The sequence below is a fragment of the Bombina bombina genome, chromosome 1 (assembly GCF_027579735.1).
Source record: "Bombina bombina isolate aBomBom1 chromosome 1, aBomBom1.pri, whole genome shotgun sequence".
NCBI lineage: Eukaryota > Metazoa > Chordata > Amphibia > Anura > Bombinatoridae > Bombina > Bombina bombina.
Window position 1 is genome coordinate 1,167,075,294 of NC_069499.1, and position 18,740 is coordinate 1,167,094,033.

Below are 18,740 nucleotides of genomic sequence, written 5' to 3' on the forward strand. Positions count from 1 at the left end.
CCCTACTATTGATAGGGATATGAGATCCATAAGTGGAAGGAAGTGGCTCTCTTCTTTTCAAAACTGGGCATCAACCCACTTTGTGATTTATTGGGGTGAGATGAATGAGATAGGAGCATTAATTTTTTTTTTTAAATGAGAGGTTTCATGTCTCTGCAAGTAGAGATATGAGATTTCTAATTCCCCCTGCACCATAAGGAATGAGAAAGTGCCTCTGCACTTGCGCACTTTCTCATCACGCACATATATGGTAAAGTCACAATCACATATCTGATGAGCAGTTGAGGCTTATTAAGGCCTAGTTTCCATTGAGGTGGTAAAGTTTGGAAACTGGTGGTAACATAAAAAATTCTCCATAGACTTTAATGGAGATAAATGTTTTTATCACCAGTTTCCACACTTAACCACCTCAATGGAAACTAGGCCTATGATGGTGTGCAAGTTGCAAGATTAGCTCCACCATAATCAATGGAACCACATCTATCTTGCAGTTGTTGACTTGCATATAGAATTTCTATTGTGAAGGATAGCAGCATCACAAAATTCCTTCAAACCCTTACAGAATAAACTTAAAGAAAATGGGAAGCAAAATTCTTCTGTAAAACACTGCACTCAAGCATATGCACAAAAATAATCAAGAGAAATCAAATTAAAATAAAAAACAAGACAATCTAGTCAGCTTTGATACTGCAAGACTTGACCTTAAGAGTCTTTATAAATTATGCATGCTTGAATAAGGTTTAGGGGAAAATACTGACAACACTTCTAGGATTTCCCAGTACTCTCCTGACCAGCCACTTGGTTTTTGTTCTACCTAGTGAGACTACTTTACCCAAATAAAAAAGGGCTGTAATTATTGTTTTTCCATATTACTAGCGGTGTTGGGGAAGGGGCACTTAACACAACTTTATATACTGTGTATTAATAGAATAAATGCCCACTAATGAAAGGCTTCCTGCATTGTTCCTGTTGACGCACAAGGGGTACTCATCATTTGTAAATGTATTTCCCATTTCACGTTAATTATTTAATAAAATGTTTTGTGTTTCTTATTTTTTTCTCTTTTTCTCTTTAGGTGATGTAATGACTTAATTTTATTTAATAAAATCAAAATGAATAAATAATAATCAAACAGAATTATTGTAGTTTACATATTTATTCATGATTTAGATCCCGATTACTTTGACTTGCTTATGCTATAACATATTCTAACCCATGGGTTTGCTTTTAAAGTCAAAGACCATTCAAAATAGTTAGTAATTTCTGTGTACCTTGACCTGTTTTTAGGGAAAATTCTTAGTTCAGGTAAAAGTCAGTTATATCCAATACCTTTGATTTAAAACTAAATTAAGAATTCACTAAGGATTTTAAACAGATATAAAACCCAAAACATTTATTTTGTGATTTAGACAGAGCATACAATTTTAAAAAAGTTTCCAATTTATTTCTATTATCAAATTTGCTTTGATTTCCTAGTATTATGAAATTATTACAAGAAATAGTGCTGCTATCTTGTGTTCTTTGTCATATAGTGATCCAGACACCAAAGTTGTTTATGTGGGACCTCTGGAAATTAATACACCAGCAGAAAAGTACACTTGCACACACATTCTTACAAGCAGGTTAAAATAAGTTATGTATAGTTTCAATAGTTTGCAAGTGTACTAGCAGGAATTGTTTTTTTCAGTGACATTTCGTCTCACATATGACCTATATGTCTCCATAGTTTTACCACAAATAATTTGTACCGTTTTTGGTTTTGGTAAGCTAACTAGATTTGCCTCCTCTCTGGAACAAAATACTGACCACTGTAGTCTGAGGTGAAGACCAACAATTTATATTATGATTACTATAAATGCCATTGATTTTTCTTTTCTTAAACTATATTAACTAGAAATTCAAGTATAATGTATTACACCAACACTAGTATGGAAAATGACTTTGTATTTTCACTTATCCAGGCTAAGCAGAATAAATTACCCTACATTATTATGCAGAATAACTCAGAAGCTAAAGCAACGGACTGAATTTAAATGAACATTTATTTCAAATTTGATTCCCACAGACTTTTTACAATAACAGGCTGCTATTTCTATATTTATTTTTGCATCTGTACTGTTATAAATATTAAAAAAATTCCTGCTGGGTGACAGTCCTAAAACTACCTAATTTTTTATGGTTTTTATGACTCTCATATCTGCTTTGCTCAAAAAAATTTCTGACCATTTTAACAATACACAATTGTCCTATAACACTTATTCATAGATCCCTTTGCAATGGTTATTTGCAGTTGACTAAAGGTTAGTAGGTTGCAGTTAGGGTTAAAGGGACATTGTACACTAGATTTTTCTTTGCATACATGTTTTGTAGATGATCCATTTATATAGCCCATCTGGGAGTGGTTTTGTAGCAATGTATAGTTTTGCTTATTTTTTTTAATTACATTGTGCTGATTTTCCGACTCCTAACCAAGCCCCACAGTGTCAGATGTATACATGCGTTTACAGTCTACTGCTGGCTTCTGTTTACGTTATCTGTCTTTTCATATGCAGGGAAGGGGGGTCTCTGCTCTTTTTGTTTTCCAGCCCCTTTCACTGGGTGTCCCAGTCAACCTCATTAACAGTGCTAAACTGGGAGCTTCTAAGTAAGTTTTTAAAAAGTTTAAATCTAGATTTTTAGATCAGTATCTGTGCATATTCTTCTTTATAATAGTGTCTATTATATGCAGCTATATGACAATTTGCGTACACTGTCCCTTTAATTGCAGTGAGCGTTAACCTTTTTATAGGCTGTGTTGTGTTTTATATTCGCACAACTGTTTTTTAAGAGTTGATAGTAGGAAGCAGGTGCACTGAGGGTTGCCTCATATATTAGAACAGTCATGGGACACTATCACTTTAGATCTAATAGCTGTCCCTATTGCTTGGGAGTTGCTGCAGTGCATGAGACACTCAACCTGACTGTATCAAATATGATCCCTGACCCCCTGCTACAGAGAGCACGGGGACCAGCTATGCTATCATCTGTACAAACTTGCCTAGAATCTCGGCTTTAGTCTATGTCTGCTTACTGTAACAATATTTAACTTACTAGCATTTCTAATGAACAACAATGAAGCCAGCACACAACAGCTGTGATTGTTGTAAAGTTACTTTGAATATTTTATTTTTATGAAGACATTTATAATCCATTCAAACTACATTGCACTGTCCAGTTAATACATCCTATACAAACTCTTTCAAACTCTGCCTATGTAAATCAGTGATTCAAAATATTTGATAATAAATAAATACAACACTGATAGGTCAATTTCATAGGGAATGTGGAAGGAGTTTATTTTAGCATTTCAACCCCTGTTGGTTTTAGAAACACAGATAAAGGAAACTAAGAAAAATGAATTATCATGTGCTGTGCTGCTGATGTTTGGATTCCCATCACACTAGACAGTTGTTACTACTGGTTCCTCAATAACAACTTAACAGATTTGGAGCTGATCATAGAGACAGAAGAGGAATCAGAGAGTAAGCAAAACAGTTAGATAGAGATGGGCATGGAGGAGACCGACACAGATGAATTGGGAGAGATACAGGGGCTGATTCTATGAAGCTCTCTGGTCTGGTGAGATTATATAAGAAGTGTTGTTACTACTGCAAGGTCCTGCAAAGAATTTTACAAAGCCACATTTTAACTGTTCCACTAAACAGTTCTGGATGGGAAAAAGACACATACATTACATTACATTACAATTACAAAACAATACTTAGCATGATTGTGTGAGTTTCATGGTCTGCATGAGATTTTAGAAGGTTGTATATTTTTAAGCTGTTCCAGTGTATACCAAACCACTCTTTGTTGCTTTGTTCTCAATTTTTATGCTTGCACCATGCAATCAGTGGCTCTACATTGGGAAACCTTACACACAGCTAATCAATGAGAAAACACATTTTTCTACTGATTTTACATTAAATGGACATGAAACCCAAAAATGTTCCTTCATGATTTATGTAGAACGTACAATTTTAAAAAAACTTTCCAATTTACTTCTATCATCAAATTTGCTTCATTTTTTTGGTATCATTTGTTAAAGGAGCAGCAATGCACTACTGGTTTCTAACTGAACACATGAGTGAACCAATGACAATCAGTATATATATATATGCAGCCACCAATCAGCAGTTAGAACCTAGGTTCTTTGCTGCTCCTGGGCTTACCTAGCTAAACCTTTCAGCAAAGGATAACAAGAGAAGGAAGCAAATTAAATAATAGAAGTAAAATGGAAAGTTGTTTAAAATTGTATGTTCTTTCTGAATGATAAAAGAAAAAATGAGTTTCATATCCTATTAATATGGCTCAAATCTCAATAGTAAGCAACTTCCTGTTACCTTCACCTTACATTTTTACAGCTTTAACTTATCATTTTTTATTAAAAAAATGTTTTGGAAATGATTAAGGGCTGCTCTTTTCACATACATAATAGAAAACGAAGATTTACTGCATAGTTATGTTTTTTTTTTCATGAAACGGCCTCTGTTCCAATCCAACAGCATTTTCATGCAAAGTGTATTACATTTTTGTTTCATATTAAAAATCAATTCAAACTTAGATACGTTTAAAGGAAACCACAAAACCCTACTATGGCCTATTTCCATTGAGGTGGTAAAGTGTGAAAAATGGAAGTAACAAAAAAAGATAAACGTTTTTACCACCATTTTCCAAACTTTAGCACCGCACTGGAAACAAGGTCAACGTTTTCAAATACGTTTGTGGCAAAATAATATTCCTGTAACAAATCTTGTATGCAGCCAATTCAACCCTGGAGTTCAACACTTCCCAGCACATTTTCACATAATTTTTTAACTTGGACCTTTTGAGACACCATTTTTGCTTTCTTTTTTTTTTTTTTTTTCAATGTTAAAGTTTTCATCGTACATGTTAATAATTTTTAAGAAATGTATCTTAAATCACACTTTTAAACTTTGAAACTTGTACACATTATTGCATTAAAGTGTATGGATGTTTAAATGTGTTAATTATAAAATCAAAAGGGATTGCAAGGTCAAAATTAAAATGTGCACGGGTGCATTTAAATTTTAAATAGCAGCATTATTGCAATACACCTCCATTAGCAAAAATGCTTCTAGTAAAATGTATTACTGTTTCTCTGTGGCATACGCACATATGCTGTAAGGGTCTGTGCAGCAGTATGTAAACTCAGAGAGCTTGTGGTGATACATATTGTGCATATGAAAACTTAGGCCTGGATTACAAGTGGAGCGCTAATGAAAGTGCAGGGTGCGTTATCAAGATTAAGGGACCTCGCTAAGATTAGCGCTCAATCTGAAATGACAAATTATGATAAAATAGAATTACCAGGAAATGTTTAGCATGACCGACATCCATTTAGAGCTCCTGACACTTTTTAAAGTATAATGCAGCTGCGCTAAACATAGCCGCGCTAAACATAGCTGCGCTAAACATAGCCACTCTAAACATAGACACGCTAAACATAGCCACGCTAAACATAGCCACGCTAAACATAGCCGCGCTAAACATAGACACGCTAAACAACTTGTGAGTTATGTATTGCACTCGCTATCGATATGGAAAAAGATATGATTAATTGCATTATTAAAGCTGTAAATTGATATTAATGGTGAACTGAAAAAAAATGCATTTACAGTGTTAGAGAGACATTATTAATATGGAATTTATAACCTTACATGTTTTATCATAGCTTTGGCTATCTGTTGTTATCAATAAGTTCAGTAAAAAAACGTGCAAAAATCCTGTGACATCCTTATTTCATATATATATATATATATATATATATATATATATATATATATATATATATATATACACAGTATATACTGTATATGTGTGTCTTTAGCAATATTTTGCTATTATATTGTTTCTTTTGTTTTTGTTTAAATGGCGGCTCTTCTTATGGATTGGAACTGCATAGAAAATTAAAGGGAAACTGAACCCAAATTTTTTCTTTTGTGATTTAGATAATCCTTAAAATGTTAAGCAACTTTCTAATTTACTCCTATTATCAATTTTTCTTCGTTCTCTTGCTATCTTTATTTGAAAACAAAGTCCAGAACCTTGGACAGCACTTGTTTATTGGTGGACGAATTTATCCACCAATCAGCAAGAACAACCCAGGTTGTTCACCAAAATGGGCCAGCATCTAAACTTACATTCTTGCTTTTCAAATAAAGATACCAAGAGAATGAAGAACATTTGCTAATATGAGTAAATTAGAAAATTGCTTAAAATTGCATGCTCTATCTGAATCACAAAAGAAAAAATTTGGGTTCAGTGTCCCTTTAAGCAAAAATAAATCCCCCGTGCTGCCATACATTGCACAGAACTTCCAATTAACTGCAATCCAGGCCAGCGTAAACACAGTTGAGCATGTTTTTCTCCTGTGAGCTATTTAGTCTGATGGCACAGGTAAAACACCTTTCTCATGCTACACCCAATCAACTTCCCTATTAGCTTCTCTGGCATCCTTCCACTAACACTTCTCTTTCTACTCTGTACTCAATTATCATTACAGTTTTCTTTGCAAAATAATCACCTTAATAAAAAAAATCTTAAAATAAAGATAGTAAGAATAACAGACAGAAGGCAAATTGTGAACATTATAACAGTGGTAGTAATTTTGAAGTAAGCTGATGTATATTGTGTTATAACGTTTAGCTGTGGTGGACTGGTCTAAAAATGTGTTCACAGGCTAATACATAGGCCTGTTGGAGAACAGACACAGATCAAATGTATCCATTTAGATGATATTTACCAGTATGTTCAAAAATTTTCCATATATACACTTCTATCATGGACACACACCCCTATTATAAACACTTAGGGCTAGATCACTTTCAAGCAGCACATTGTACTGGGCTATAAGACTTGTACCTATGTTATACTGGTTTCAATCAATAGCTCCTTACCTGGCTGATCATACTAACCAGAGAAGAGGAGCAGGTGGGAGCTCACTTATGCAATTCAGCAACCACAAATAAAGAAGTGGCTTACTAACCAGTAAGGTAATAGACTTAAAACATCCTGAATGGATCCGTCCAAGATGACTGGCAAGCCTTGCTCTTGCTCAATTGGTTGAGTGAGAGCACGAAGCGGGCAGAGATTAGCTGGGAACCATGTCTGCCTGCTACTGCCAGTGCTACGGAATTTTGCGGCGCTATACAAATAAATGATGATAATAATAATTAATAAATGGGGCCTGTAGTGTGTCACAGATGAAGGCGTGAGCCGAAACGCGTCTGACCACTTAGTCTACATGTAGTTTTTATGTCCTATTATTTTACTTTCTATTTTGCTCACAATAAAGGTGCATTGGATTTCAAATTTCGCTTGAGACCCGCTTTCTTTGTATACACTCGCCTGTAGTGTGTTGTCACTAAAATTGTGTAGGTCTGTTATGATAGACCAAATTTCCTGTCCCTTTGTGTCGCTCAGTTGAGTTTATTTATTGTAGTCCCTACATAGCACTACAGCATATGTTAGCACATTACAAATAGGATGATGATGATGATGATAGTGATATTAAAGGGATATGAAACCCAAAAATTTTCTTTTATGGTTATCATAGAGCATGCAATTTTAAACAAATTTCTAATTTACTTCTATAATATATTTTTTTACTTCCCTCTATTGGTATCTTTTGTTGAAAGGCAGGGACGTATGCTTAGGAGCCGGTCCATTTCTGGATCACTATATGGCAGCAGTTTTGCAAGAATGTTATCCATTTGCAAGAGCACTAGATGACAGCACTACTTACTGCCACGTAGTGCTCCAGGTGCCTAGCTAGGTATCTCTTCAACCCAGAATATCGTGGGAACAAAGTAAATTTGATAGTTAAAGAAAATTGAAAACTTTTTAAAAATGGTATTGTCTGAATCACAAAAGAACATTTTTAGGTGTCACATCCCTTTAATAATAAATCATCTACAGTTCCAGTGTTTACTCTTCCGGCTCAGACACAGGACCAGAATATAGAGTGTATACATCATACAGTACTAGTGCAGTGATGGTAAACTTTGTTGAGCCTGATTGCCCAAACTGCAACACGAAAGCAAATTATTTATCTAAGAGTGCCGAGTGCCAACACTGCAATTAAATCTGAATACCTGATTTATTTATTTTATAGAAAATTACTTCATACAACTGTCTGAGCTAATTAACTGCTTTTGTCTCAAAATAAGAACACAATAAAATGAGTTTTAATGATTCAAACAATTTTTATTGACAAATTCCCTGGTGGGGAGGAAGAGAAATATAGACATAGATATGATAGAGAGAGAGTGATGATTGAGAGAGATAGAGAGATGATAGAGATATAGAGAAGAGAGAGAGAGATCCCATTGCTACATGCCATTAGGTGCCTGCTATACAAAGTAACAGAGAATTGATCTTGCTAACCTTACAGGGTTTTAATACATACTGATATTATCAACAAAGAGATATAACCCCCAAATAACATGAGTTTGCATGAAGATATACACAGAGATAATATTATTGGTACAGTCCAGTCAACTATGGGAGTTTACCCACAGTTCAATTCCCTACTGATGTTAATAAATTACATGGCCCAGTACCTTCCTGATCATACACTTTACAATTATATTATGACCTTTATAACCACCTCTCTGCTCTGAAATTATCAATAAAGAGATAGAACCCCCAAATAACACGAGTTTGCATGGAACTATAAACAAAGATAATATCATTGGTACTGTCCAGTCAACTAAGGGAGTTTATACATAGTTCAATTCCCTACCGATATCAATAAATTACATCACCCAGTACCTTCCTGGTCATACACTTTTAAATTATACAGTATTATGACCTTTATAACCACCTCTCTGCTCTGAAATTACAAACGGATTGGCTCAGCAAGTTACCTTCATCCTGGGAAACATTTCCTGCCTGAAAAGTCCTCCAGCAGCACCATTAAAATAAAATTACCCCCCCCAAAAAAAAATACAGCCTCCTCTAAAGGGCCAAATCCCCCAATGGTCAGTCTACACCTGCTCAGAAACTTACCTACAACCCCAATTCCCAAAAAAGTTGGGACAGTATGGAAAATGCAAAAAAAAAAAAACTAACAAAAAGAGTCATTTGAAAATTCAATTCACCCTGTGTTAGGTCCTTTAGCTATTTCTCTATCAAACCAATCCTGTTCAGTAGTCTTGTTATCCTGGCATTAAGTGGAGTGATAAAGTAAAATCTTGGGACAATAGCATTAGGACCAAGGAGAAAGATGACCGAGTTCTAGGCACAATAACTAGGAAGCTGAATGACAGAAAATGACCGGATTGGTCAACAAGCCACAGTCAAACTAGACAGGAAATGGGAAGGCAGAATCAAAGTCTAGTAAGCTTAGTCAGGGAGTTCCAGGGTCAAAACCAATCGAGAAAAAACAGAGTTAAATCAGCAGGCAGAAAAGTAGTCAAGGGAGGTCCGAATCACAAGCCAGTATTCGATATCCAAACAGCAATAAATACACCCACGAGAGAAGCTCAATACAAGGGCAATGAGAGAGAGAATCCATAAGGATTATAAAAGGAAAAGGGCACCACAGATGACACAAGAAAGATGCATCAGAAATGACACGACATGTGAAAACCTGGCACATCGTGTCAGAGATGACACAAGATGGCCTGCCTCAGGAAGAGTAACCGAGTCAAGGTTAAAGTGTCATGGCAAACTGGTGTCATGGCAATCCGGCGTCATAACAGTACCCCACCCTCAAGGACCCTTTAGGAAGAAGGATCAGGACTATTAGGATGAGAATGGTGGAAGGAACAAACCAACCTAGGAGCATGAACATGGGCAGCAGGTATCCAGGTACAATCCACAGTAGAATAGCCCTTCCAATCAACCAGATACCACAATCTGGAGCCTCAAAATTTAGAGTCCAAAATACGAGATGCTTTTTATTCTTGATGACCATCAACCACAATAGGAGAAGGATGATGGACAGGGCAGGAGTACTGTGAAAATACTGCAGGCTTGAGCAGCGAAGCATAGAAGACAGGGTTCACATAGAAGGCAGAAGGTAAGGCTAAGTTAAATGAAACTGGAACAACCTTCTTCATGATATGGAATGGTCCAATAAACCGAGGACAACGTTTGAGCAAGGGTTGTTTTAGTTTTAAGTGTTCGGTAGAGAGCCATACCTTACTGCCAACCTGAAAGTGACTGTAATCAGTTCTATGATGATCAGCGAAGGACTTAGCTTTCGTAAGAGATTGGATTAAAACTTGACGGATGTGTCGCCAGTCTCTGAGGAGAAAGCGTACTCTTTGAGAGGCAGTAGGAACTTCAGAATCTGTGGTCACCAGAGGAAAGGTTTGAGGTAAGTAACCCAGGACCGCTTGAGCAGGTATAGTTTTCAGGGAAGCATTCCACTAAGTATTATGTGCTAATTCAGCCAGAGGCAACAAAGTGGACGAGTTATCTTGGTGAGCATTGAAATAATGTCTCAAATAGGTCTCTAATGATTGATTGGTGCATTTAGTTAAACCATTTGTCTGGGGATTGAAGGCTCTCTAAAACATGCAACAAATTGGGTTCCCCATTCAGAAACAATGCCAGAGGGAAGACATTGATGACCCAGCATCATAACAGTACCCCACTCTTAAGGACCTGTTAGGAAGAAGGACCAGGACTATTAGTTTGAGAATGGTGGAAGGAAAGGACCAAACTAGTAGCATGAACATGGGCAGCAGGTATCCAGATACGACCCACAACAGAATAGCCCTTCCAATTGACCAGATAACACAATTTGGAGCCTCAAAGCTTAGAGTCCAAAATACAAGAAACTTTGTATTCTTGATGACCATCAACCACAATAGGAGGAAGAGGATGGACCAAGATGGGTCCATGGAAGATGAGAAGTAGGCAGAGGATTAAGAAGACCTGAAGGTGATTGTCTGGAAATTTTGTTGGAGTTACAGACAGCAAAAGATGAGACATATTTCTTAACATCTTTCTCAAGCATTGGCCCCAAAACATGTCTTTTCAATCTTTCTAGAGTGTATCTGATCCCTGGGTGTCCAGAAAGATTGTTGTCTTGTGCCCAAGCTAGAAGTTTGACATGCAGTCTTTTAGGTACATAGAGGCAGTTAGTGGGAGGATGAAGACCTGAAGGTATTCAAGCTTGAGCTGTCCTAATGTTCTTGAGGGTGGAGACATCTAAATGAGCAACAATTCTCTCAGAGGAGATGATAGGTTCATGAGAGGATATTGACCTTTTAGAGGAGAATTGTCTGTATGATGCATCTGCCTTAAGACTTTTAGTACCCGGGACAAAGGACAAAACAAAATTGAAAGTAGAGAAAAACAACGACCATTTAGCTTGTCTGGCATTGAGTCTCCTGGCAGATTGAATAAACAAGAGATTCTTGTGGTCCAGTAAGTGGCACCATTCCTCCAAGACCATTTTTATGGCTAACAGTTCTTTATTGCTGACATCACATTGTTGTTCTGATAGAAAAAATTCCTGGAGAAGAAGGCAACAGGATGTATACGGGAGGTTTTGGGATCTCTCTGGGAAAGAATGGCACCAGCTCCCATATCAGAAGCATCCACTTCCAGAATAAATTGATTCAAAGGATTAGGATAATGGAGGACTGGAGTGGAACAAAAGGCCTCTTCAAGTGATTTGAAGGCTTGGATGGCTATCTCTGACCAGTTCTTAACGTTAGCACCTTTACGGGTCAAGTTGGTAAGAGGAGTACAGAATGAAGCAAAACTCTAAAGACATTTTCTGTAATAGTTGTAAAATCCCAGAAACCTTTGAAATTCTTTCAAAGTAGATGGTTGAGGCCAATCTAGGATATATGATAATTTCCCTGGATCCATTTCAAATCCCTGTTTGGATATGATGTATCCTAGAAAGGGAATTTTTGATTGGTGGAAGGAGCACTTTTCAAGCTTAGTGAAAAGATTATAAGTACGGAGTCGTTGAGGCACCAAACAAACATGTCTTATGTGATATTCTGGGGTCATAGAAAAAATCAATATGTCATCAAGATAGATAATCACAAAATGATTCAGATAGTCTCTAAATATCTCATCAAACTTTTGAAACACTGCATCACCAAGTATTCATAATGTCCAAATCTGGAGTTAAAGGCCATCTTCCACTTGTCTTCTTCATAGAGGTGGATCAAATTATAAGCCCCTCTAAGATCGTAGCCCCTTTCAGGTAGTCGAACAGCTCTGGAATTAGACACAGAGGGTAGCAATTCTTTATAGTGATTTTATTTGGGGCTCAATAGTCGATTCAGGGGTGGAGACAAGAAGAATCCTGCCCCTGCAGGTGAGGAGGAAGGATGAATGAAGCCTCTTTCAAGCTTTTCAGTAATGTTCTGTTGAAGAGCTTTAGTCTCAGGTGAGGACAGAACCTTAGATAAAGGTGAGACAGGTAGGAGATCAATAGGACAGTCAAAGGTTTGATGAGGAGGCAATTCTTCAGCTTTAGTCTTGGAAAACACATCAGCAAAGTTTGAATACTCTGATGGCAACTCCAATACAGAAATCGATGCTAGATAACACCCTGTACTATATTGAAAACACATTATTTGATGTTTTACTTTGTGAATTTAATTTATTTTTTAAAAATTACACTCATTTAAAATCTGATGATTGCAACATGTTCCAAAAAGTTGGGACAGGGGCAATTTATGACTAATAGCTATGTGACTAGTTAAAATAAGATGGTGACGTAAAACAGGTGAGGAAATCATGTAATCATAGTATATAAGCAGCCTCCAAAAAAGGCCTAGTCCTTCAAGAGCAAGGAAGGATCAAGGCTCACCAATTTTCTAACAGATGCACCAGTGAATAATCCAACACTTTGAGAACACCCAAATTACCCAAAGACAAATCGGTAGGATTTTGGGCATTTCACCTTCTAGAGTGCACAATATAATTAAAAGATTCAAGGAATCCAGTCAAATCTTGGTGTGTGAATGGACAAGGGTCGAAAACCACTTCTGAATGCCCGTGATCTCCGATCCCTCAGACATCACTGTCTCAAAAACTGTAATGAGTCTGTAATGGATATCCTGACATGGGCTCAGGAATACTTTGGTAAAACTTTGTCAGTCAACACCATTTGCTGACAAAGTTAAGGCTTTACTATGCAAAGCAAAAGCCATACATTAACACTGTCCAGAAGCGCCGCCGACTTTTCAGGGCTCGGTCTCATCTGAGATGGACAGTAGCACAGTGGAATTGTGTTTTGTGGTCCGACGAGTCAGCATTTAAATAGTTTTTGGAAAAATATGCTGTTGTATTCTTCAGCAAAAGAGGAAAAGGACCATCCAAGCTGTTATTAGCGTCAGGTCCAAAAGCCAGCGTCTCTCATGGAATGGGGATGTTTCAGTGTCCATGGGTAACTGACACATCTGTGAGGGCACTATTAATTTAGAATGATATGTATACATTTTGGAGCAACATATACTGCCATCCAGGTGTTGTCTTTTCCAAGGACGTTCCTGCATTTTCTAGCAGGACCATGCCAAACCACATTCTGCCCGGATTACAAGCACATGGTTGCGTAAGCAGAGAGGGCGGGTGCTAACATGGCCTGCCGACAGTCCTGACCTTTCCCCGATTGAGAATGTGTGGCTCATTATGAAGCCCAACTGCGCTAAAGTTAAAGGTTTGTTAGTAATACTTGAAATACCTATGTTCTTAACTTAGAAGTATATGTTATTTTTTATTTTAAATATATGTATTTCTATATAAATATAAATATATTCATATATTTGTTGTAAAATATATATGTATACCTATATATCTATATGAATTTATACAGATCTAGATAGATAGAGATATACAGTATATACAGTAGATATATATTGTATATACAGATATATATATTTAAACATAAAAAGAACAATTTCTTCTAAGTGAGAAACAAACAAATTTCAAGTATTTTTTTATTAAAAAAGCATAAAAACGTGCTTAAAAATGAGATTGCATATATCAAGGTATTTGACTGGGAATGCCTTAAAAGTGTATATATGTCTGAGTGTAATACTTTAATATTGTTTTACATGTGTTTTATGAAATTTTTATTTTAACCCTAATACTTTACTTCAGGTGTCAGGCAGCGATAATTCTAGCACTATTTTGGCTTGCGTTGGAGTACAAGCCTTAACTTTCAACTTGTAATATAAGTGATTTTTAGTGTGGTTGTGATATCCATTGAAATGATATGGCACGCTAAAGTAATATCAGCTATCCTAAACCTTCTCTGGTAAATCTGTTTTACCATGGACTTGTAATACCACTCTGCATGCTGATTTAAGCAAAGTCCGGGGATATTGATATTGCACCGAGCTATCATTAGTGATCCAATTGTAATCTGGGCCAATGTGTATAATAATCACACTTAGATATTAAAGTAATAAAACAGAATAATTGTCAAGGTTTTCATGTAGTAATCTTTGATTGGGTAGTCAAAATCATTGTATTAAAGTACTGGTCTTGAATTTGAGTATAGACAATGGCCCTGTCTATATTGTACATATCTCAGTATACAATATTTTTTTGTGCTAAGAGGACATATACCTTTCTGTGCAAAACACTCTCTGCACAGGTCTCATATCTAACAATAAGTACATATACATATCCTCACATCTTCACAACACATAAGGACATATAGCTCTGTTCATTTTCAGGACAAATTCTTTTCTGTTCATATACTGTATGTCTATGCACATTTATAAGACATATACCTTAGTCTGCACTATTGGGATATATACCTCTTTGTGCACTATTGGGAAATATACCTCTTTGTGCACTATTGGGACATATACCTCTTTGTGCACTATTGGGATATATACCTCTTTGTGCACTATTGGGACATATACCTCTTTGTGCACTATTGGGATATATACCTCTTTGTGCACTATTGGGATATATACCTCTTTGTGCAGTATTGGGATATATACCTCTTTTTGCACTATTGGGATATATACCTCTTTGTGCACTATTGGGATATATACCTCTTTGTGCACTATTGGGATATATACCTCTTTGTACACTATTGGGATATATACCTCTTTGTGCACTATTGGGATATATACCTCTTTGTGCACTATTGGGATATATACCTCTTTGTGCACTATTGGGATATATACCTCTTTGTACACTATTGGGATATATACCTCTTTGTGCACTATTGGGATATATACCTCTTTGTGCACTATTGGGATATATACCTCTTTGTGCACTATTGGGACATATACCTCACTGTGCACTATTGGGATATATACCTCTTTGTGCACTATTGGGACATATACCTCACTGTGCACTATTGGGACATATACCTCTCTATGCATGCTGAGGATACCCCTTCCTCCTATACATATTTCTGTGATCTGTACCATTCATTTGTGAATACAATTCATAACCATAATGCTGCTAACTGAACAGGAGAGAGTTAATTGCTCGCCCTCCTGTAATTCCTCTCTTTTGCTCCTTCCTGTTTCCCCTGTCTATGAAGCCCGGTCCAGCTCAGGAAGGAGAGGTTCCTGTGTGTCATGGCATTGTTGTTCTTGCTCTCTGATTTAGTCATTGTTCTTGTACACTGGCAAATTCATTTTTCTTTAGTTAATAATTCACTATCACAAGACATGATTTACAAGATATTTAGTGTAAAGCATATAGATTACCAGAAGGGGACCAACCAACTGTTAATTAACAACCTACCTAGTAAACTGTTTGCCCTTTTCAGCTGTAAACCCATCAAATCTATTGTATTTCAAATATCCTCCGTTTAAGCCAATAATAATTATCATCATGTATATGAATTTATTTTATTATTTATATTGTTATGAATATTTATCAAACATATATATACATATATACAGTATGTATGTATATATATATATATATATATATATATATATATATATATATATATATATATATATATATATATTATAAATCCTACATACACCATTCCTATTTCTAAAATTCCAGCTATCATTTAACTGGCGAACCACAAAAGAAAATAAACAATTAAAACGACAAGTAATTGTAAAAACATGACTGTTTAATATTTGACTTACCTGCCAGTCCTAGGTGTATTAAATGATTTCCATGTATAGCCTTTCTTTGACGTACATGGATATGCTGTCAGTTCTGTGTGAATGATAATCCAAGGCGTGGGGAGAGGCACCGTCTCTGTGGCACAGCAAGTTGAGAGGTGAATAGGTGCAGTGTTTATAGCAGTGGCAAGCAATTATGGAGGTGCATTGTAATTGGCAAGGTCAGGTCTGAATAAATGATGCTGTGTTTTTGTCAGGGATGGGTTTGAGTGCAGAATGCTGGGCATAGGATATTGCTAGTGGAGGAAAACTGTGTGTAGCAGTGCCAGGTCTCAGAGGACAGATCCGAGTGTGTGGAACTGCAAGATTAGTGAAGCTGGGTGCAGTGTTTTTGGCAGTGCCAGGTCTGAGAGGTGGAGGCTGTGTTGTGGCTGTGCTTGTCTCAGCTTGCTCTTCTGGCTCTCGTTTCCTGTTGAGCTGTGAGAAGAGCAAACTCTCTTACTTCCTTGCAAACAAAACTAGTGCAGTGACAATGAAACAAATCATATTGTTTGTTTTTCAATGGCAAGCGAATATATCTCTCGCTATTTTTTTTTATTATTATCCTGTTCTGTAAAGCATAAGTAATACACAGAAGCTGCTTAAATTCACACCTGAGGCTATGTATCAAAGGGACGTTAACATTATATATATATATGTGTGTGTGTGTGTGTGTGTGTGTGTGTATTGTATAAGTAAATAAACACTAAATCGCAAAAGTATCTCCTTACAAAATAAATATTTTAAAAGCTGTTGGTTAGGGTTTTGCAGTTCAGGAACACACCTCTTGAAAATATTCTTGAGTAAATTTATTTTCTCTCCAATTATATTGGCTTCTACACTGATAAAGCAATCATTGTGTTGAATGTTGCAGAGTTCTACTACATCCTCTCTAGCAGCCCTGAAAAAAACAAAACACATTTTTAAAAAAAAAACAGATGAAAGTACGGAAGTTTTTTACTACACATTTTGAACTTAAAAGGATAGAAATGCCGAAATTGAAATGTGCATAGGGGCATTTCAATTTTATATAAAAACATTCACCAAGAGTACAAGTTGTGTGCTAAACCTAGTGCATAAATAAAGCAAAAAATGAGCCGTATCGCACTCTCCATAGCGCTGCCATTACAAGTTTCACAAAACCTTCTTTTGTTGTATGATATGGTGCGATAAGCTTCATACCGCACAAAAGCCCAGGCCTGACTTGACGTGCTCATGCACGTTTTCCCCCATAGACATCAATGTAGAGAAAGTGTTAGAAAAAAACTAACACCTGCTATAACGCAATCCCCATTGATGTCTATGGGGAAAAGAAAGTTATATAAAAACCTTACACACAAACATAAACCCCTAGTCTAAATACCCCTAATCCACCACCCCCTGACATCGCCGACACTAAATAAAGCTATTAACCCCTAATCTGCCGCACCCTGACACCGCCGACACTAAATAAAGCCATTGACCCCTAATCCGCTGCCCCTGACATCGTCAGCACTAACTAAACCTATTAACCCCTAAATCCGCTGCCCTCAACATCGCCGACACTAAATAAAACTATTAACCCCTAAACTGCCGCCCCCATATCGTTACACCTAAATAAACCTATTAACCCCTAAACCGCAGTCCCCCACATCGCAACTACTATAATAAACCTATTAACCCCGAAAACCACCGGCCCCCCACATCGCAACTTCTATAATAAACCTGTTAAACCCTAAACCGCCGGCCCCCCACATCGCAACACACTAAATTAATCTATTTGCCCCTAAACCTAACACCCCCTTAACTTTAAATTAAACTTACAATATAACTATCATAAAATAAATAAAAACTTACCTGTGAAATAAAAAAAAAACTAATGTTAAACTATAAATTAACCTAACATTACTATTTTAAAATTGATTTGAACAGCCAATAGGATTAAAGCAGCTCTTATCCAATTGTTAATTTGAATATTTCAGCCAATAGGAATGCAACAGTACCCCAATATAAAAGGGATATCTTGCATTCAAGCTTGAGTGTGCGGCGGACGATTGCATGAAGAGGATCCATCCAAGTTGCTGAAAACCACCGCCGGTGAAGAGGACCAGCGCTCCAGATGTGGACCTGAGCTCCGGATCTGCACATCGCCTGAAGACCGCTCTGCACCACTGGGAAAAAGATAGAAGATGGTGCCACCCTGGAAAAAGATCTTCCCCGCCTGGAAGAAGACCTTCGCCGCCTGGATGAAGACTTTGCTCCGCCCGGACTTCCAGACTTCAGGAACGGTGAGTACATTTTCTGGGGTTAGTGTTAAGTTTTTTGTTTTTTTTTGGGTGGGTTGTTTTCTTAGATTAGGGCTTATTTTTTATTTATGGGTGCAAAAGAGCTGATTGCCCTTTTAAGGGCAATGCCCATACAAATGCCCCTTGAGGGGCAATGGGTAGCTTAGTTTTTTTAGATTTAGGTTTTATTATTTTGGGGGGCTGGTTGGGTGGGGGTTTTACTGTTAGGGGGGACTTTGTCATTTTCTAGGTAAAAGAGCTGATTGCTTCAGGGCAATGCCCTACAAAAGGCCCTTTTATGGGCTATTGGTAGTTTATTGTTAGCTTAGGGGGTGTT

General features: G+C 36.8%; 1 protein-coding gene across 1 annotated transcript in view; it reads right to left on the bottom strand.

Annotated features, from left to right (window-relative positions):
• The window catches only part of ARHGAP27 (Rho GTPase activating protein 27), a 244,516-nt gene extending 227,986 nt beyond the window's left edge, over window positions 1–16,530 (bottom strand). The window contains exon 1 of the mRNA XM_053699608.1: window positions 16,122–16,530. The gene's annotated coding sequence lies outside the window, so the exon portion shown is untranslated. The remainder of the gene's footprint in view (window positions 1–16,121) is intronic.
• Between the last annotated feature and the right edge of the window lie 2,210 nt (window positions 16,531–18,740).